Source organism: Paramisgurnus dabryanus, chromosome 7 (assembly GCF_030506205.2).
Source record: "Paramisgurnus dabryanus chromosome 7, PD_genome_1.1, whole genome shotgun sequence".
Lineage (NCBI taxonomy): Eukaryota > Metazoa > Chordata > Actinopteri > Cypriniformes > Cobitidae > Paramisgurnus > Paramisgurnus dabryanus.
In genome coordinates this window covers 42306635-42329214 of record NC_133343.1, presented here as the reverse complement: position 1 = coordinate 42329214, position 22580 = coordinate 42306635, and the positions used below count along the sequence as shown (strand labels likewise).

Below are 22580 nucleotides of genomic sequence, written 5' to 3'. Positions count from 1 at the left end.
CAGGCTGGTGTAGCAGGATTGTTTTAGAGGGACTTTTGCACAGTACTGTATGTCCACATTTACCCACCTTTACTTTGAGTGAACTGTAACAGCAACAATAATGCCATAAGCATGAAATACTAGGTAAAAGTGAGTTGTGCATGCTTTCTAGTTTTAGCACAGAATTCTGTCTCCCTTATCTTTTAAATGTTTGCTACAGATATTTTGCAAGACATTTTAAACATATCGGGGCGGTTTCCCAGACAGGGAAATCTTAAATACATCAGTGCCCTTTGTTTAACATCATAATGCACACAAGTAATGTTTTTAGTAAGGCATGTTTGTTAAAACTAGTTATATTTCATAATTAAACTGAGGCATAGTCCTGGTTTAAGCTAATCCTTGTCTGGGAAACCACCCCAATAAATAATAACTACTTATCTTTTAAATGTGTTCATTTCGTTGTTTTAGGTTAGAAGACAATGGAAATATTTGACATGGGAGTCCAGCAGACAGCCAGAGACACGCACACACACGGAGCTGAAGCGCGTTTGACTGACGCGTACGGGAGATCAGGCACGCGCACGGGAGCTCGCTCGCGCACGCACACACAAACACGGAGCACAGGAAAATTACAACTGTTCAATTAAAATAAAAGAACTTTGTGGTAAACAATGTTTAGCGTGTCTGATTTCATTGGTTGTAATGAAATAAAACGATGTGCTGAGGACTTTAGGCGAACGTCCCCTAAAAGTCCCGAAAGTCCGCTGACCGTCCTGCAAACGTCCTTGTGAAAGTCCGGAGGACGTCTTCGCGGACGTCCGCTCGACGTAACAGGGGACCCTACACGATAACGTCCAGGGGACGTTCGCAAAGGACATTTAGGGGACGTCCAGGGGACCTTTTTTTGTTAGCTGGGGGACAAGTGTTGTAAACTAGCTTCGGCTAAAAACACTATGATACATACATCAAATGACTGTTTACAGTGTATTTATGTCTCTTCTTTGTATCTGTCCCTACTAAAATAAACGTAACGTATGTCACTCATCACCTGATCATTGTCTGTCAGACGCTTGTTTGAGATGCAGCTTGCCTTGCCTGGAATTTAGACGAGCGCAGACGGCTGCAGTAAGGTGAGGAGTGAAAAAACTGTAGGCAAGCCGGACACTTCATGAATCTCGCTTTGTTGTGGACTGCAAACATCAGCAATGGAAGAGATCGCGTTCGCGTATTTTATCGCGGATTAAATAGATGCAACTGAAATACCAACAAATGCATTTACATTAAGATGTTTATAAGGAGAATCAACAAAGGTGAATTGTTCATTACTGGAAGGCTAGTAAATGTTGGGATGTAATCTAAGTCTAAATTCGTTTTTGTGTAAAATATAAACAGCTCACAGTACAAGTAATCCAACACCAATACACAAGTTTAAAGGAATTAATAAAAAAATATGAATGTCATAATAAGAACAAGTTGAAAAACGCATCTCGCGCTGATCACCGGTGATCGGTTATGCGCAGATTTAGCTCATATCAAACAAGCCTATTAACTTTTGTTATGCTATTTACGTAAGAGATAATATATAGTTAGGCGGTTGTTATATCGAATGTTAGCAACTTTTAATCTTGTTTGTGGTGTTTTAGATATTATGGTTAATGTTGTTTATTTGAAAAATGTAAACATTTAAGTGTTCTATTTATTATTTTATATGTAGGCTGTTGTTTGTGCCTCTTAAACTCTGGTGTCAATTAAAGATGTTTCTTTGATGGTCAGTGAAAATCACTTTATCAGTCTTTTTATTCAGCAAGTTCATCAGGGTGTATTCGTTGCACTGCACTGCTATTCAGTTCAGTCAGTGGTATTATATTTTTCCTGTTAGACATCAAACATGGAACTCAAATCAAGAACTCAAGGAGGCAGTTTCCCTGACAGAAATTAAACTAGTCATGGACTAAACTAAAAGTAGGCTAAGGGCTGTCCAAATTGAAAAAAGCTTGCACTGAACAACGAATGTTCGTTAAGTAGCTCGTAGAAAGCGCTCTTAAGCATGGGCGCGGGAAGTGGGGGTGCTGCAGGTGCTGCAGCACCCCCTGGTGGCAAAGATTTAAAACTGCAATGACCATAAAATGATAGCTGATAAATGTCTCTGATTGTTGTTTGTTACTGTTCCAATACATTTTGTATGTCATCATGTTTGGGCTGTGTGATGAAGAGAGAATGATTAATTTAGTAATTTTAAAATGATTTAATTTATTTCAGTGTGTATTAGCCAATCAGATTTGTTTTGACAATGTGAATGCGATTCAGCCCATAAGCTGCGTATACGTATAAGCATAACATACAAGCACGCACACTCACAGACACATAGAACAAATTACTAGGCTATCTGTAGCCTATCTATCAGCTTCGCAATGTCTCAGAAGAGAATTTTGAATTTTTTTTCAATAACACAGCCCAAAAGTCCCAAGGACTAGCGTTATTTGTCCAAATGACTCACATATCAGAAAAAGGTAATCTTTTCAAAAACTATTTAAAAATATAGCCAAATTGTTTTGCGGTGTTTAACGCACATGTAAATGTAAAAGAACATTTAAAGTAAACATTTAAAGTAAAAAAGATTGAAGTAAATTATTAAAACGACATGAAAGGAACTAAATTGTAATGATTTGATGTACAATAAGGAACATGCGCATTTAAGAGTGCTGGGTATTTAAAAAATTTATATAAATTATTTCCATGTATCGATTTTAATGTTAAACATCTATAAATCCAAATTACATATGAAATATATTCCAACAATTTAGGATATGATGTTTGAATTTTAAAGTCTAAAAATATCTTATTTTTACACCGCCGTGCAGGAGGCATTGCAAACTGAAACAAAACTTAAGACAAAAATATTACATTTACGTTTAAAAATAGAATTAAATGAAACCTGTGAATTGAAAGGTCCAATAATCGCCTTTACTCGAGTGATGTCAATAAAGTTTCCATGTTAAAATTTATAATTATAAAAACCTAAAGCAAAGGAAAACAAATAAGGCGTAGGCTACTGGCACAAGTGAGAATGTATAACTGTTTCCATACCTCCGACTTTCCTCCAAACTTGCTTAAAGTTAATTCTCCTGTTTTTCTTTTTTGCTTTACATCTTCAAACTCCATGTTGCACTTAAGCTACACCATACAGAACAGCAGACCCGTGCGTGACGCGTGCCAGAGGAGATTCCGCACATGAGTCGCGTTGCATTTTGTAAACATTTTGTAGTTTGTGTAACTTTTTGGACACATTTGTTACTTTGGCCTAAATATAGTCTATATATAATATTTCTGATAATATGGCATAGTTTTCTCCCCACCCAATGAGGCTAATAAAGTAATGTTTAAAAATTATGCTTAATCAACGGTCCGGCCCGGCCAGAGGATAGTAAAAGAAAATAACGACCCTGGCAGAGGATCTAAACTCTACTATGTTGCAATAGGCTATATAGTTTGTATGTATGCACCGTCAGCTCAGCTGTACATTATGGATGGGAGTTGCGAGTGAGTTTTTAAAAGAGTGGTCTTCGCAGAATAAAAAGCTTGTGAACAACTTTAGAATTCTATAACTATAACACCCCCCCCCGGCGCATCTGCACCCCAGCACCCCCTACCGAAAATATCTTCCCGCGCCTCTGCTCTTAAGTGCTAAGTTTAATCGTTATCGGGAAACCCAGCCCTGTTCGTTTGGAATGTGACTGGCACACAGCTCTAGTCAGGACTGATTAGGCTATCCATTTATCAAGTATTGATTAATTATTTTCACTTAATCCCTTTTGCATTTTACAAAAAGTAGAATAGGCAGGCATATTCTGAATTTAATCAAAATTATGACTGTGGCGTTGAAGGAACCTTCCTTTAGTGATAAATAAATAAGTTCTTTTGCTATTATTATCTAGCAAATATGACAGTTTTAAACAAACTAAGTAGCCTATTTATTTATTTATTGGCAAATGCAGAACAACATGGAACATGTAGAACATAGGCGACACGCCTCTACCTTGCGATGAGAAGATTAATCATGGGGAACATAAGCTAGCTAAATGTAATTTTAAAATGTATTTAATTTAAAAACAAATTTAAACCGAAAGCGGACTGTTTATGCTTGTCAAATTTATGCTGGCTCGGTCACAAAATTTCGTCAGGCAGTATTTGATATATGTATTTGTGTTCATGGAAAACAATATAGGTTATAGAAATTCGTGCTGAGTGACAGGAAAAAGACAATCGTGCTAATTGGCACAAGAAAAAAAAAGGGTCAATGAATACGAACAAATAAATCGAAAAAAAAAAAAGATATTGTTGATTCTGCATTTATCCAGCCAGCATAAATTTGACAAGCATGTGCTTTCGTTTTAAAAATGACATTTAAAGGAGCGGTGAATCAAATACTAAATTTTAACTTGATAATTTGTTATATAAGAGGTCATCATACTTAAATGAACATCCTGCAAGTTTCAGAACTGAAAACGTCCGTGCTACTGAAATATAACAGTTTTTGGCACCAAGCCAGTAAAACAAGCCAGTGTGGAATTCGGAAATCTATGACGTCAAAGTAGAATTGAAGCACCGCCCCATAGCCAAATACAAGGACCGCTTTTGTAGCCCCGCCCACAGCTTTGCGCGTGACACACGTGTGTCTCAACAAGTAAATATGTCTTTAAAGATTGACAAATGTAACCAAAATGACTTTTAAATAAATTTTTTCTGAGAGACTTTTATTTTGACGCGGTGATCTGTTATGATGGACTGGAAACGCATTTTCGGTTGTGGAAGAACCGCGTGGGAACAACACAGAAGCTAAATATTTTAATTCGGAGGCTTGGAACATAAAAAGCAAACTTTTTCCACGCATTTAATGTTAAGAAGTTCCAGCTCGTGTGGGGAGTGTTTGTTAACTTTGTGTACAAGGATTCATTTGTAAAGAAGCCGATGCTGGATTTGCAGAGAGACTGTGATTAAAAGCACCACTTACATTGGATCTGACAACAATGACACAGCATTATACACAGTAAGACATTTTACTTTATTTAAGTTACTGCGTTTCACTATTGCTTTGTTAGAAGAGATCGCTTGATATGTCCTGTTGTAACATCCGTGTCTAAACACGTTTGTTTGACTGTTTTAATTTACTAAAAACATTAAACGATTAATAAAGGTACAACACTTAACAATACGACTGTAATTTAAAGGTAGAAATATACAAAAATAGTTATAAGGAAGGATTTATCAGCCGCAGTTTAGATTCTGATGCTCGTTTACTGTGTTGTATATGGTAATTTAGGCGAGTTACGTTTGAAAGGTCAAACACTCAACAAAGCTTATATTTATCATATAACTGTGGTATTTAACATTACGTGAATGTAAGAGCAACTTCACAAGCACAATCGAAATATACAAAGTTATTGATAAGGATTTATTAGCCGCAGTTTAGATTCTGATGCGCGCTTACTGTGTTGTATACGGTAATTTAGTCACGTCGAGTTTTGTTTCTACTTTAATATACGTATTGTCATTTATGTGTATCATATTTAGCACCCAGAATCTTTTGTGGCTCAAACATATTTGTGTTCGGCTGCTATTTTTATCACATTTATGTTTTTAAAACATTTGCCAACATGTAATGACGGGGAATGAAGCCGTCCAATCATAGCAGTGGGTGTTTACGTACAGGTCTTCAATGCGGCCCGCCCCTTCAAACGAACCATTTCTCCAGAGAGCCGCTAATCCATGTTACAAAATAGCCTATAGACCAATTTCGTGTTTGCAAACAGAGATGACGTTTTTTGTGGGCGGAGCCAAACTGGTTGCAGAAAGTGACTGCTCCGCAGTAGGGTTGTGAAGTGTTTTAGCATTAAACCGTGATTTTTATGGATCCGGTGTTCTGTCGAAGTCTGATTCCTTTATGTTTCCCTTTAGTGCAATGTTTCTTATAGCATTTTAATCACATTACGTTTATTTTTTTAGATAGATCAAAAGTTTAAATGGCTTGGCTACTGATATGCATGTATGTAATGTATATGTATTGTTCTTTTTTGCTAAATCAAATATTTGTACAGTCTGAATCGCTAAAGTACATGTAAAAGCAATACTATCATGTATTATATATAATAGCGTTTATTAAATATTTCATAATTTTACAGTTTTTATTATTTCTTCCTTAATAAATTATAATTGTAACGTGATAAAAACGCTATAAGAAACACATGGAGGGAACAGACTTCGACAGAACACCGGACATCTTCTCTACTTATTTTCTATTCTAATTATTAAAAGATTTCCAGATGATTTCCTCACTCCATTCTGTCCGTTTAAGGGCTTATTGTAATCATAAACACGTTTATCTTCAAATGATGTATTTGACGATGGTATTCTATAAAAATGAAAGCCATCTTTTTTGGCATTCTTATTCTGACACTTAACAGCACAACCGGACATTTTCCAGTGAGTTATCTTGCTCTTTTTACTCGTGTCTAATTCATTTCCACCGTTTTTCTGCAACCGCATTGCGCGCGCAGCTTGCAGTGACGTAACTGTGACGTCTACTCTAAATTGGTCTATTACTTATTGTTTTTGATGTTTTTGAATGTAAAAACCACGCGGACATCATAAGTAGACATCAGGCAACAGTATAAAACAATAAAATCGACAAATTCACCGCCCCTTTAAGCCTTTAATCATATAAGGGAGAAAGGCGTGTAGCCTACCTTTGCTTTCTCCTCATTGTTCTGCATTTGCCAATGAATAAGTCAGTCATATTTGTTATAAAAAAAAATCAATGTATGCTACATAATAATTAGTGATGCACCGATGTATCGGCCGCCGATATTTATCGGCCGATTTTTGATGAATTTGAAACCATCGGCATATCGGCAATAGCACGAGAAAAACAATCGGTATCGGCCTATTAATTAACTGCATAAAGAAATCCATTAAATGTAAAAAAACGAGTTAATGTTGTTAATAAAATAAATGCTGAATAGCAAAAACCACCTTTGAAGGTTGTCATGTTGTCTTATTATATTTGTTTAAGCTTAATTTGTGTCTCTCTTATTATGTTGGTCAGTTGAATGTTAATTAGATCAAATCCATGTCAGTAAAAATAATTTGATGCAGAAATAAACTAGCAAATAGACCAACTGTATAGTATTGTATACAAGTATTTAATATCGGTATCGGCATCGGTATCGGCCAGAAGTTGTCTGTTTAAATCGGTATCGGACCAAAAAAATCCTATCGGTGCATCCCTAATAATAATAGAACTTGTTAATTTTTTACCAAAATAAGAAAAAGAAAGTCACAAAAGATTCTGGGTGCTAAATATGATACACATAAATGACAATACGTATATTAAAGTAGAAACAAAACTCGACGTGACTAAATTACCATATACAACACAGTAAGTGCGCATCAGAATCTAAACTGCGGCTAATAAATCCTTATCAATAACTTTGTATATTTCGATTGTGCTTGTGAAGTTGCTTTTACATTCACGTAATGTTAAATACCACAGTTATATGATAAATATAAGCTTTGTTGAGTGTTTGACCTTTCAAACGTAACTCGCCTAAATTACCATATACAACACAGTAAACGGGCATCAGAATCTAAACTGCGGCTGATAAATCCTTCCTTACAACTATTTTTGTATATTTCTACCTTTAAATTACAGTCGTATTGTTAAGTGTTGTACCTTTATTAATCGTTTAATGTTTTTAGTAAATTAAAACAGTCAAACAAACGTGTTTAGACACGGATGTTACAACAGGACATATCAAGCGATCTCTTCTAACAAAGCAATAGTGAAACGCAGTAACTTAAATAAAGTAAAATGTCTTACTGTGTATAATGCTGTGTCATTGTTGTCAGATCCAATATAAGTGGTGCTTTTAATCACAGTCTCTCTGCAAATCCAGCATCGGCTTCTTTACAAATGAATCCGTGTACACAAAGTTAACAAACACTCCCCACACGAGCTGGAACTTCTTAACATTAAATGCGTGGAAAAAGTTTGCTTTTTATGTTCCAAGCCTCCGAATTAAAATATTTAGCTTCTGTGTTGTTCCCACGCGGTTCTTCCTCAACCGAAAATGCGTTTCCAGTCCATCATAACAGATCACCGCGTCAAAATAAAAGTCTCTCAGAAAAAATTTATTTAAAAGTCATTTTGGTTACATTTGTCAATCTTTAAAGACATATTTACTTGTTGAGACACACGTGTGTCACGCGAAGCTGTGGGCGGGGCTACAAAAGCGGTCCTTGTATTTGGCTATGGGGCGGTGCTTCAATTCTACTTTGACGAATTCCACACCGAATTCCACACTGGCTTGTTTTACTGGCTTGGTGCCAAAAACTGTTATATTTCAGTAGCACGGACGTTTTCAGTTCTGAAACTTGCAGGATGTTCATTTAAGTATGATGACCTCTTATATAATAAATTATCAAGTTAAAATTGAGTATTTGATTCACCGCTCCTTTAATTTTATGAAATACATTCAACTATATTTCAATGCACATTTAGGCCCTGAACAAAAAACAACTCGCGAGGGGAGGACTAGGGATTAACCCTTAATTAACTTTAAGGAATTAACTTTAGTGTTTAGAATTCAGTTAAAAACCAAAAAAAGAATTCTGTGTGCTTTTTGTTTAGAGTGCTTGTTTTTATTTAATGTATTTATTTATTCACTGGTGGTAGGGTTGGGGGACAATGAAGGGGGGGGGGGGGTTCGGCACATATGCTTGAACCATTACTAATTTGATGTGACGGGTGGAATAATTTTAACATGTCACCCGCAGTCCGGGTTAGGGTGGATTGCAGACTGCGGGTCTAAAAGCCAAGACTGTTTTGACTCGATTTGAGTCCCTAGCTCGATTTGAGTGTCTAGCTGGGTATGCGGTTTTACCTACTTCGTTTTTCTTATTTTACACTGTAAAAAATGTTTTGTGGCCTTAGTAAATTTAACTAAATAAAATTAGTCAATTATATAAAAAAATAGGTTAAAACAAAAACTATTTTTGAGTACAAATAATGCAAAAATGTGAGTAATTCTAGATTAACACATTATTTAGTTAATTCCTTAATTTTATCATGTAAAATTTGTGAGAAGGAAATTAAATAATTATAAAAAAAATAATAGGCTGTATTAACTTAAAAATATAGTGCATCATTTTTGCATCCCACTTTTTAAAGTAAATTTTACATGGAATTTTTAGTAGGCCTAATTGCTTCTCCATGTAAAACTTACTTAAACATTGCAATTGCTTAAATTGAAAAGGCTTAAATTCAATGTTAAACTTACTTTAAAAAAGTGAATGTAAAAATGATGCACTTATTTTTTTTAGTAAATCCAGCGTATATTTTTTTCATATTATTTTTATCAGTGTACTTAGTTTGTTTAAAACGGTCATATTTGTTATTAAAAATCATCAATATATGCTACGTAATAATAGCAAAATAACTTTTCACTAAAATAGGAAAGTTTCTTCATGCCACAGTCATAATTTTGGCTAAATGCAGAATATGCGTGCCTATTCTACTTTTTGTAAAAATCAAAAAGGATTAAGTGAAAATAATGAATCGATACTTGATAAATGGGTGACTTGTTCATTATTGTAATATAAAGAAATGCATTACATTTTTTTTAAACAAAGCCCGCCTTTTAATCTTTCTGACTAGAGCTGTGCGCCAGGCAAATTCCAAACGAGCAGGGCCGGGTTTCCCAAAAGCATTGCTAAGTAGATCGTAAAAACAATCTTAAAATTCATCTTAGAATTATGGGCCGTTTCCCAAAAGCTTTGTAGCTTAAGTAGCACTCGAAAATCATCGTAGATCTACGAGTGCTCTGGAGTAATCGTTAATTTATAAGTGCATCGTAAGACAGCAGTGTTACAAGGTCACCTGCAGGACAACCAGCAAATTGCACTCCTGCAATAACGATAATGTAATGTTTTAAATGTAGGCTATATTTATTTATTGGGGGTTTTTTTCTTTGTTTATTTGTTTAAATGACTTTAATATAATATATTTAAAATTCAAACGAGAAATTAAATTTAAATGACTAAACATAAATTAATTAAGAAGGAAAACGTATTTGGTACAATTTTGGTAAAAGTTGGTACTAGCAAATTGATAAATGGTTCCTACCAATTGCTGCTATAATTCATCTAGGCTACAGTAAAAAAATATTTTTTTGAAGGGTATGGCATCTGATTAAAGAAACCAAATAAATATTTACGGTACAATGCAATAATCCTTAATAGTAAATAAACATAGATAATAAACAACAAATAAAAAGAAAAATCTAAACTATATTATAAAATGCAGAAGGCATTGCGCAGTGGGACGAGTCCTAACTAAATATGAAAAAAGAATATTTCATGATGCACAAATTATTAAAACATTTAATAAGTCATTGAAAAATAATTAATAATATTTTAAAAAATATTAGTGCACATCGGCTGAAGATCATTAGCCTAAACAAGCTTCTGCTACAATTACGAGTCATTCAGTAAGTGACATTTCAGCACTTGACAAACGGATAGCGACTCGTTAGTAGCACTTAAAACCCAGCTGCGAGCGATCGTTTTACCTTGTAGAAAGCGCTCTTGAGTGCTAAATTCAATCGTTATAGGAAAACCCAGCCCAGGACCATTTCCGACAATAAAATGCTCTGCAAAGTTAACTAAAACAACTGCAAAATTTACCTGTAGCCTACAACGGACTCGAAAGCTACAGAGAGTAATAGCTTTGAGCTGTTAAAAGCAGAACAGACCTTAAAGGAAGGATTGTAAATGGTGGATATAATATTAACATGTAATTTGCAGTCCGGATTAGGGTGGAATGGCACAGGCAGACTGCCGGTCTAAAAACCGAGACCGTTTTGACTTCATTCCGTACACGCTGACAGCTGCTTCTATAAACGGCTTGTGCTTGTTTGTCTCCATGCTCAGTCTGGAAACAGTTAAATGTTTCTAATAACAGCGCGATTTGTAAGTGCATTCCGGTCACGGTATGTATATCAAATGCATATGGTCAAATAGTTCAATTAGTGCTTTCAAATAAGGCTCATGTTTTTGTTAATTACGGCAAGTTACATCCAATATTCTCGTTGCACCCGCTTGCTTTATTTTAGCTGCGTCACCTTAGCAGCTCCACTCCATCCAGCTGGCTCGCTGATGCTCGGCAAATGTTCGTTGAAGAGACACTGATGTTTTAAGGATAAAACCGCTTCACCCAGCTAACAAAAAAAGGTCCCCAGGACGTCCCCTAAATGGAATCTGCGAACGTCCCCCGGACGTTATCGTGTAGGGTTCTTTTGACGTCCTGCAAACGTCCGCAAAAACGTCTTCCGGACGTTCAAAATGACGTTTTGGGGACTTTAATGACTTTTAGGGGACGTCATGGGGACCTTTTTTGTAAGCTAAATAACATGCTAAGCACTTTAGGCGAACGTCCCCCGAACGTCATCGTGTATGGTTCCCGTTACGTCGAGCGGACTTCCGCGAGGACGTCCTCCGGACTTTTGCAAGGACGTTCGCAGGACGGTCAGCGGACTTTTGGGACTTTTAGGGGACGTTCGCCTAAAGTCCTCAGCACGTCGTTTTATTTCCTTGCTAACCAATAAAATCAGACACGCTAAACATTGTATACCACAAAGTTCTTTTATTTTAATTAAACAGTTGTAATTATCCTGTGCTCCGTGTTTGTGTGAGCGTGCGCGAGCGCCCGTACGCGTCAGTCAAACGCGCTTCAGCTGCGTGTGTGTGCGTGTCTCTGGCTGTCTGCTGGACTCCGATGTCAAATATTTCCGTGGTCTTCTAACCTAAAACAACGAAACGAACACATTCAAAAGTTAAGTAGTTATTATTTATTGGGGTGGTTTCCCAGACAAGGAGCTTAAACCAGGACTATGCCTCAGTTTAATTATGAAATATAACTAGTTTTAACAAACATGCCTTACTAAAAACATTACTTGTGTGCAATCTGATGTAAAAAACAAAGGGCACTGATGTATTTTAAGATATGTCAGTACAAGTTGTTTTTAGGTTGGACAGTTCTTTCATTTATTTTAGTCTAGGGCTAGTCTAATCCCTGTCCGGGAAACCGCCCCAATATGTTTAAAATGTCTTGCAAAAAATCTGTAGCAAACATTTAAAAGGGAGACAGAATTCTGTGCTAAAACTAGAAAGCATGCACAACTCTCTTTTACCTTAGTATTTAATGATTATGGCATTATAGTTGCTGTTACAGTTCACTCAAAGTAAAGGTGGCTAAATGTGGACATACAGTTCTGTGCAAAAGTCTGCATGCTACCATTAGATTTGTTGTTTTTTCAATTGTGTAGTGATCATATATTTATTTCTCAGTCTCTTTATTAGAATACAACCAGAAAATACAGGAAATGTGTATGTAGTATTAAAAACAGTATAAAAGTTTAAGCTGAAGTTTCAAGTATTTAGGGTAAACTCACCTTCAACTTGAGCAATAGCAGGCAACTGCAGGATCTCTTACACATAAATAAAATTAAATCCTTTCTAATTCTAATCGAATGACTGCAGTCTCCTCAAAAAAGCTCAAGATGTGTTTCGTGCCAAGATAAGTCACACTAAATACTGACTGATGCCTGAAGACGTCATTTAGTTCTGGAAATTGTTTTGTTTTTAATTTTGTGTACATATTTCCTGTATTTTCTGTTTGTATCTTAATAAAAAGAGTAAAAAATAAATATGGATGGACATTAAAATTTTGCTAAAACAACAAAGCTGGTGATGGTGGCTTAAGACTTTTGCACAGTACTGTACCTATTTTATGTGTAAATGCAAATCGATATGAATATGAATACTCCCAGTATGGTTTCAGCTGGTAAGGCTGGTTTAGCAGGATTGTTTTACAGAGGTTTTGGCCACTTTGTAGCTGGTCTTAGCTGGTCAGGCGGGAAGACCAGCTGACCCACCAGCATATACCACCTTGGCTAAGTTGGTTGGCTGTCTTAGCTGGTTTAAGCTGGTCCTTCAACCTGGCAAAACTGGTATGTCAGCTGGTCTTTCACCCTGACCAGCTACAAAGTGAACATACACATCTCAGAGAGAGTGTCACAAGGTGACGATCTTTTGGGCGGAACCAAAAGTCGGGAAACTTTGGTTCCGCCCGGATGTTTCCGCCCAGACCGAAGAACGGAAACACCGGACATCCGGCAGCCTCGCGAAGGCTGTAATCAGCCGATTGAGCACAGCTGTGCCTAGTTAAAGAGATCGCCGGGCAATTGGACAACTGGAGTACATGAAGGAGTATTTAAAGCACAGTTAAATGACAGTTCGGAAGTTCGGGCACGAGAGGGGGATTGACACGGGGAGAGCTCCTCTGCTTAGGCAGAAGAGGTAACTACGTACCTTTTGAAGAGCCCGCAGGCTCTGTTGATCCGGGCTGCGCTTGAAGCGCGCGGAAAGAAGACAGGAGCTGCCTGGGGTGAAAGAAAGGCGATACGTGAGTGGAGAAAAGGAGCACCCCGAAGAGAGCATTGTGCTGTCAAGCCTGCGCGTAGTGTGTGCTGGGAAACGGAGCTGTGCTCATTTTTTGGACGTGGTGGCTGTCTGTGTTTCTCTCTCTCCCTCTCGTTGTAGTCTTTATTGTGGACCTGCTGGAGTAAACAGGAAAATCCTATGGGTAAGAAGGAACTTTGTTCTAACCAATACTGAAGGAGTAAAGCAGGAAGAAAGTTGACCTTCTGGTACAACGTAAACAAAGGCTATCCGCCGTGAGTATACCCTTTTTGTGTGGAGTAACTGGCAAAAATTAACTTGTGTAACCATTGGAAACCTCCAGGAGAAGGAGGGCGGCCCTACCCCTACAAGAGTGTGGTGGGCGAGCCGTTAGAAGTACAAATTCAAACAGCCACCGCCACGAGACTTATTGTGGTCGTATTTCCCATCGCCTTATCGTAGCCCAAGCGCAGTGGAGGACACCGGGCGCTTCCCTTGTTGTGGTGCACTTATAGTGTGGTGAGTGAAACTCTGTAATAAATCTTTTCACGTTGGAGTGGTGCTGTGTATTTGCTGTGGGTTGCTGTGTGTCTTGTAGACGAAGCCCCGCATCATCCATTTTCTTCCACTGGGCAGAGGACGGAGAGGCCAACGACCTCAGAAACTACTGTTACCATATGTAGTGTGCTGTTTGGAGTACGAAGGGACGCAGACTAAGAGCTGTCCGTGACCGTGAGTAAACCATTGGAAACATTCGTGGTGTAAACTTACCTGTGTCTGTTTTGTCGCAGAGTCAGAGGCGAAAGGGTCCGCCGCCCCGTGGTCTCTACGAAAAGGGCGCCCCCGTCTAGGGATCGATCGGCCTATGGGCATTGGAGATAGGGCAGCGCTCGACCCGGTGAGGCGGTGTGTGACCTTCGCCCCTCTGCTGACCTACGGAGGAGAACCATACCTACCCAGAAAGCTGTAAACAGCAGAGCCGGTGAGAAATACTCGAAGTCCCAGTAACAGTGTCTTTGTGTCCTAGCGGCCACCTGTGGAGAGAGAGCAGAACGAGAGTGAATCATTGAAGAGCAAACTGTGAACGTGATACCTACCCAGAAAGCTGTAAACAGCAGAGCCGGTGAGAAATACTCGAAGTCTCAGTAACAGTGTCTTTGTGTCCTAGCGGCCACCTGTGGAGAGAGAGCAGAACGAGAGTGAATCATTGAAGAGCAAACTGTGAACGTGATACCTACCCAGAAAGCTGTAAACAGCAGAGCCGGTGAGAAATACTCGAAGTCTCAGTAACAGTGTCTTTGTGTCCTAGCGGCTACCTGTGGAGAGAGAGCAGAACGAGAGTGAATCATTGAAGAGCAAACTGTGAACGTGATACCTACCCAGAAAGCTGTAAACAGCAGAGCCGGTGAGAAATACTTGAAGTCTCAGTAACAGTGTCTTTGTGTCCTAGCGGCCACCTGTGGAGAGAGAGCAGAACGAGAGTGAATCATTGAAGAGCAAACTGTGAACGTGATACCTACCCAGAAAGCTGTAAACAGCAGAGCCGGTGAGAGTTACTCGAAGTCTCAGCAACAGTGTCTTTGTGTTCTAGTGGCCGCCTGTGGAGAGAAAGGCAAACGAGAATGAACATGAGGAGAATGGGCCGTGTGAAGATACAGTGGTGGTGGAGGAGAGCCTAGAGTGGCCATTATTTTAAGTTCCCCTTTTCCCCTTCCCTATTTAATATTTATAAGTAATTTAATAAAGGATATTTTAATTTTATGCTTACCTTGTGTGTCTGGTCATTGGGGTGGCTTTGGGAATCTCCTCGAGGTGGAGAAAGGGGCGTGACCTTATTTACATCTGGGTCCACCCCTACCTGTGACAAGAGCATAGGTCACACACACACACACACACACACACACACACACACACACACACTGTACTATGACATAAAATAATATCAGTTGTCTTATTATATTGATCTTTGATATTATTGTAGTTTTTTGTGTTAAATGCATATTGAAGTATAATATGTAGAGTATATTCACACACACTCACTATAACTCAATGTTAGTTGCAAGTTTGAAACTGAGCTGCTGAAATTTGCCCTGTGTAACTGTAGCATCGTCCTAATTCCCATCTCCCAAACGGCCTCCCCTCTGAAGAAACAGATAACGAATCTACAAACAAAAACAATCCATAGTAAACATGGGTAAAAAGTCAGCAGTGACTAGTAATGTTGCGTGTGTTATGGCACATACCATCTTTTGAAAGTCAGCTTGGCTTGCTGCATTTTTCCGACCACTGCTGTGATGTTGTCCTGGATTTGGTCTACTTTCAGAATGATTCTCCACTCCAAGATTTCTTTCAAGAAGGTGTTTTGAAACATTAATAAAATTACTAACTACACCAGTAAAATAAATGAACAATAAGTCTGTCTGGAAGAAAATCAATATCAATATTTTAAGATAAAAAAATATCAAAATAGTGTACCTCGCTGGTTGGAAGAAATTGATTGATGTGCTGCATTTGTGATTGTGCATGAAATGGAACTGTAAACACATTCCAGATAAAAAAACAAACAATAAAAACAATTAATCATTTGTAAGTCACTCAAGGCATATGACAATTAATAAATTGAAATCAAGTAATCATCATTATACTACAAATACTGTAGACTGAGATTAAATATATTGTTTCTTAATTCCAAAGAAGTATAACAATTTAAATGACTAATAAAATTAAAATGTACTCACAATAAGGTGCCTCAGGCAACATCAAAACATCTTTTTGCTTTTTCTTACTGGTTGCTCCTCATCTAACAAAAAAAAACCACAGGGAAAAAAATCTGAAAAGAATGATAATATGAAAGTAAATCATAGTGACCTTATAGCTTCACCTGGCTTTTCAGCTGAGAAATACTCCTAATTGCTGTTAATAATGATTCATTTTCTTCACTTTTAAACTGGAAATCTTATCTTCAGGTCTAGAAACAACAAGACAAAAAAAGTATTTGATATTATTAAGAAACTTACACAATGATTCCCACTGTTTTAAATCATGTAACAATGAATGCAGTGACAATTAAATCACCTTCAATAATGATTTTACCCTTAGATAATTTACTGTCCTACTGAACTGTGAATAAATGTGCATTTAAAGAAAATATGGATAGACAACATGCATTTTTCTTGATCATTCCAACTCTTGGTCAATAATATACATTACTGTACAAGTGTCTTAAGCCACCATCACCAGCTTTGTTGTTTTAGCAAAGTTTTAATGTCCATCCATATTTATTTTTCACTTTTTTTATTAAGATACAAACAAAAAATACAGGATGTACACAAAATTAAAAAAAAAACAATTTTTTAGAACTAAATGTCTTCTTCAGACTCAGACATCAGTCAGTATTTAGTGTGACCTCTCTTGGCACAAAACACATCTTGAGCTTTTTTGAGGAGACTGAAGTCATTGATTAGAATTAGGATTTAATTTTATTTAGGTTTAAGAGATCCTGCAGTTGCCTGCTATTGCTCAAGTTGAAGGTGAGTTTACCCTAAAAACTTGACACTTCAGCTTAAACTTTTATACTGTTTTTAATACTACATACACATTTCCTGTATTTTCTGGTTGTATCCTAATAAAGAAACTGAGAAATAATGATATATGATCACTACACAATTGCAAAAACCACAAATTTAATGGTAGCATGCTGGCCTAAGACTTTTGCACAGTACCTCATACAAACATTGTATATTTGGCTTGACAGTATTTGTTGAGGTTAAAAAGAAGTTTGGTATTACTTTGCATACTTTACCTGTGTGAGAAAATAGGCTACTCTGACTGCATATATTGTCCACAGCTGTTTGTCCAGAATGGCACATTGTTTATTTTGGTCTCAATACCCTTCAGATAAAAACAAGCATGTTTGATTATTTTTATTTTTTATATGTAGCTGACCATGTTGTTCATGTTTATTTGTATTTTATAAAACATGGATAAAATCTTACCACATTCTTTCACTCTAACCACAAGGATGGTGCTACCTCAGCCTTATTTTGTTCAGTAAAATGGAGCAAAACAGCACAGGAAACCTGTAACTAAAGTCCATATAAATCTGTAAGTTCAGCTTGCAGTCCACAAAGGCAATATACACAGTTAGCCTTAATAGAGGACCATTGGCTTTATTCCCAAACCTTAGGCTAAAATTGTTTTCCAATGTTTTTCCTTTTTCCTGGAAACATGTAGGATGTTTAATCTTAGTTTTTCTCAAACCAGTATCAATATTACAGTATGAGATAAGCTGATCTGGTGCTGAACTTACCTTTTTGGAGGACATGTTTAGATGTTTAAAGGCTGAGAAAACAAAATAAAGAAAGTAAATATATATATACACATCAAAATATATAAAAGAATATAAAAAATTAAGCTGCTTAAATGTTACACAGATGTACCCCCAACCGTCCCAGAGATTTTATGTATTATTATAAGAGATTTGATTCAATTTAAGATTTGTATTCAATTGCTACCATCATAAGGTTTAACCATACACCAGATAAAGATTTAAAAATAAAGTCTAAACAATATATTCATAGGCTACATGCATTCAGGCTGATTCATTATGCTGCACAGTTATTAAAAATAATTGAACCACATCTACAAACTTATTTTGGTGATTTAGCCCACAAGTTACTTGAACTGGCATGTCCATTGTTTTTACAATGAATTAAATGGCAATTTTTTTTTTTTTTTACTGCGTTTGGCACAGTATTCAATCCTACACGTTATTGTACTACAGTACAGTAGGTGGCGGTATACTGTAGTGTGCTGTTCATGTCCGCATGCAGCACCCCTGAAAGACTGCAGGAACCCCTGGAAAGGTAAGTTAGGCGTTTTAATTTAAACCTTAAAATGATTTTAATCACCACGACAGTAAATTTATTTATTAAAAAATATTGCCATTACTAAAGAATCAATTCAGACAGAATCTCGCTCACACTTGTAGGCCGTTTCTGAAACGGAAGGCTGCATCCTCCGGAGGTCGAATATGCAGGCTGCATACGTCATCAAGCCTCGTTTATTTAAGTTAAATGAGCATAACATTCGCAAGTCATACGCATATTACAACAATTTATGATTAACTAAGAATAATAGTCAGCTTTATAATTGTTAATATTCTTAAATCTGACAGTCTTGATGACGTATACAGCCTACAAATGCTACCGTAGCCTTCGGATTGAGAAACGGCCGTAATGAGCTCGCGCAGTAACTTATATTAATTATTACTTTATAACATTATACATTTACTCAAACACTGAAACAAAGTAAGCGAGTAACTTAAATATGGCTACAAACCTCGAATAAGTTATTTACACGCATTTACACGCACCATTTACAAACCTCGAATGAGTTACTGCCCTCTTGAACCAATATTTACTGTATATGGTAACGAAATCTTACCCTGTAACGAAAACTTGACGAAATTACTAACTTATCTAACAATTAACTACAAAATAAACGGGATGTGTATAAAAAATGACGAAATTTAAAGGAGCTTTTGCTTATTCCTACCATCGAGACCGTTGTGTCAGTTGAAGTGTGACGTGTGAGGCCTCGTGCCAGATAATTCAAATGTTCTCTCGCGCAGTCTGGGCCTATACTGGCACGTGATAAAGAGATATGCTGTCATCTTTTCTTTTACAACACAAGTTGTTTCTATATTTATTAGACAAAACAATAAAATTAATAAAATCTGTGATTGTTTGTCTAAATCCTAATTGCTGTGTGCAGGGGTGCCGTAAAGGGGGGAAAAGTTAGGACGATTCTAAGGGCCCATGAACTTTTGAGGGCCCCAGCCAAGGACCGTGCCGCACACGCAACCCCCTTAAGCTGAGCCCTCTTAGCTCCGCCCCGTCTTTACTCTGCGTTTTAGCGCCGTCTTCAATCCACGGTCTCACAGTGCGCGTGAACTTCAGAAGAGAACAAGGTGCGTGTATTTACTGCTATTTCCTATGATATCTGCATATGTGCACTTCCTTACTATAAATGCAGTTTACACAATGTGACGCTGGAGCAATACAATGAAGTTTTCTTTCCACTGTAAAGTCTTCGCTCTGTTCACCTCAGTTTAAAAAAACACAAGGTGATTTACGTTCCCTGTTTTATGTTATGATTCTTACGCGAAGTCAGCCCTTATAAGCTGTTTTAATTAACGTAGCCCGTATAAGCTAATTAACATAAACTAGAAATGCGATCGGTTACACACTGTTTTGTAACGCAATATGCCAAGGAATGATTTTTATGCAGTCGTAAATCGAGTTGGTTGTAATAAAACTGAAATGCAACTAAGGCTAAACTAGTCAAATTATGTATATTAAAGCTTCTCAACTTGCAACAGGGTTAAGAAATCAATGGAAATCTATGTCGTAATCTGCTAAAGTTGTCATTCATTTCATTTTAGAGCCCCGTTGATTAAAAAACAGTCTGAAGAATCATTTAATAACAGTATAGCTGTTTTCTTAAAGAGTAATAAACCATAAACCAACTTTTTTTTAGTTAGTGATCTGTAAGAATGGGGTTTTATTAGTGCTGTTCATTGATTTTAGTAAGTTTTTTGACATTTGGATATAAAGTGTTTCAATACTACAATATATGGTGTAAAATTGTCTGAGTGCTGCCCTCTTCAGGTTGAACGGTGGCTACTGCAGTTGAATTTTCCTATTGAATGTTGGGTCCAAAAAATGCCTCGTGATGTAAGCAGGTTCAAGCTCACCACGCCGCTTTGGTCAAGCATTGTTGACCCAGTCTTATTTCAGGCATAATGTACATAGAAAAGATGCATTGTTGTTGTTCGCCATTTTTAAATGTTACAATTTCGTGTGTGTAACAACTCAAGTATACAGTATGTCACTAAGACTGTCTCTGAAAATCAGACTAAAGCTTAAAATCTTATTGTGAGATAAAAAGCATCACAGTTTAATTTCAAGCATTAATTTCACTATGATTTCAATCGCTGACATGACATTACTCAGTCAACATTAAAGATATCAAGTTTATATTTTCACAAATGTTCTTTACATTATATAGGATGATTTTATGTGGAAAACAGTAAATCACAAAGAAATACTTCAGCTGGGTTTTCACAGGCATGGTCACATTTATCTTTAATCTTTAAGAATGTTGCATTTTCTCTGAATATTTGATTTAATGTACTGTATTTTTCAAAATTAAATTTGCATTGCACAATATATTATCTTATCTGCAGACATTTTAGGTATCTATAAATACTGATAACTGTGGTCTAAACAATAGCAAAATAAATAGTTCTGTATTAATAAAGTACAGACAAAGATTTTGAATAGCTACAGGTTGGATTGTATGTTTGGTACGAAATGGGTATGGGGGGGCCTGACCCCCTATTTTTTCATAGGGCCCAAAATTGCTAGCGGCGCCCCTGGCTGTGTGTTGTACAACTTGATAATTCATAAAAGTATAACAAGTGTTTGTTTTTGTAGATGAGTTCCCTATTAAAGAGAGGCTTGATGCTGTTTACTCCACTTACTGTGCATTCAGACCGCCACCGGCGAGAGCGTCAATAAAAGCTCTGGCTGCCCAGACAACGACGCTAAAGAAAAGTTGTAGTGGACGCTCTGACGCTCGAATGCATTCTCTGAACTCCTCTCAGGCGGAGGTTTCCGCCTTCCGATTGGTTGCCGGTGAACATTTCCGCCTTCCGATTGGTTGCCGCCGAACCGCGTCATATCTCATTACCATAAAGTTGAGCTGATTTCAACTCTCCTCGACGCTCACGCTGTACATGACGCGCCGCTTCTCGCCAGAGCTCGCCGCCGGCTCTCATTGAAAATGAATGACTTCCGACCACTTTGACGCTCTCGCCGGTGGCGGTCTGAATGCCCAGTTAAGCCGCCTTTCCACTGCACACGACATACGGAAACGACAGTCGGAGTTCTCCCCCTAGTGGCAGTCGTAATGAAGTTTCAGTTTAATCGTATATGGGAGGGAAGCTCATTCCAGCGCAAGAGGCTTCATTCTAATATTTTAACCATGGTGGAATAAATAAATGAATGCAAATAAATGAATGCAAATGAATGAAACAATAAACAGCTATGCATATATGACAAAGATTGCCAATATTTTTTTTGAGAGAACATATAAAGACAAGATTAAAATAATTACATACACAAATTAAATTAATAATGTATTTATTATCAGTAATCAATAGTGTTTTTTTAAGGATTCAAGTGTAACTAATAAAGTTAAACCAAAAGGATTAATCATTTTCACCTCACACACAGTTTGTGATTGGAATACAATGAAAAACTTAACTTCCGGTCGGCATATCGCATGCGGTTTAGTCGCACAAGTTCAAATTTTTTAACGCATCCAACCGTCAAAACGGATCCGATATTTACGCATCCGCAGATGGTCGGCACCTCACGCATCCGCTTTGCGACTCTCCATAGGAAATGAATGACTTCCGGCTTATCGGCCGTCGTTTGTCGTGTGCAGTGGAAAGGCGGCTTTAGGCTGATTTTGGATTATTTGTCTGTGAAGACACAGTAGTTCAGTTTCCGAATCCCATCAAGAATGAAGACCTGCAGGCCACCACATATTGAGCTGTGAGTCAAAATTTATACTTTTATAACTATAACGGTATATGACATTTCAGTGTAGTGCCATTTAAGTTTCCCTGGCTAAAATAATTTAATTTGGTAATATTTGTTAATAAGATTATTAATAAGTTATATTTGTATATTTGACTTGTATAGCAAGTTATATAGTTACAGTATATTTGTTTGAACAAATAAGGATATTGTTAATAACAAGCTGAGATGGTGAGTTTTCTGGCTATGGTTTTACAGGATGTTTAAGAAGGGGAAAGACAGAATAGGTACTTGGTTAATTTCGTTTACATGCATAGTTCATGGGGAAATTGTTTAGAGAAAGCATTCAAACACAACCAAACATCTGATGCTTTTTACTGTCTCATGCTTTTCTGTGTTCCAGGCAGGGTCTGATGTCATGATATGGCGCTTTTCCAATGTAGGGTACAACTTGGCTCGGCACGATGCAGCTCA

At 37.2% G+C, this 22580-nt stretch overlaps 2 long non-coding RNA genes across 4 annotated transcripts in view; both read right to left on the bottom strand.

Moving 5' to 3' along the window:
• LOC135760321 (uncharacterized) overlaps positions 1-22580 on the bottom strand; it is a 61439-nt gene that overhangs the window by 26377 nt on the left and 12482 nt on the right. The window contains exons 1-5 of one of the 3 annotated variants that reach the window (XR_012337000.1): positions 19054-19110; positions 17807-17838; positions 17679-17716; positions 17493-17576; positions 17300-17388 (exon numbers count right to left, since the gene is read on the bottom strand). The exons of 1 other annotated variant lie outside the window; for it this stretch is intronic. This is a non-coding gene — a long non-coding RNA (uncharacterized lncRNA). Of the gene's footprint in view, positions 1-17299; positions 17389-17492; positions 17583-17678; positions 17717-17806; positions 17839-19053; positions 19111-22580 lie in introns of those variants that run through there. One more of the 3 variants, XR_010537384.2, reaches the window with a different exon arrangement.
• Positions 11743-15931, bottom strand: LOC135760325 (uncharacterized). The gene is made up of 3 exons (XR_010537391.2): positions 15741-15931; positions 15538-15659; positions 11743-11840 (listed from the first exon to the last, which is right to left on the bottom strand). It is a non-coding gene; the product is annotated as an uncharacterized lncRNA (long non-coding RNA).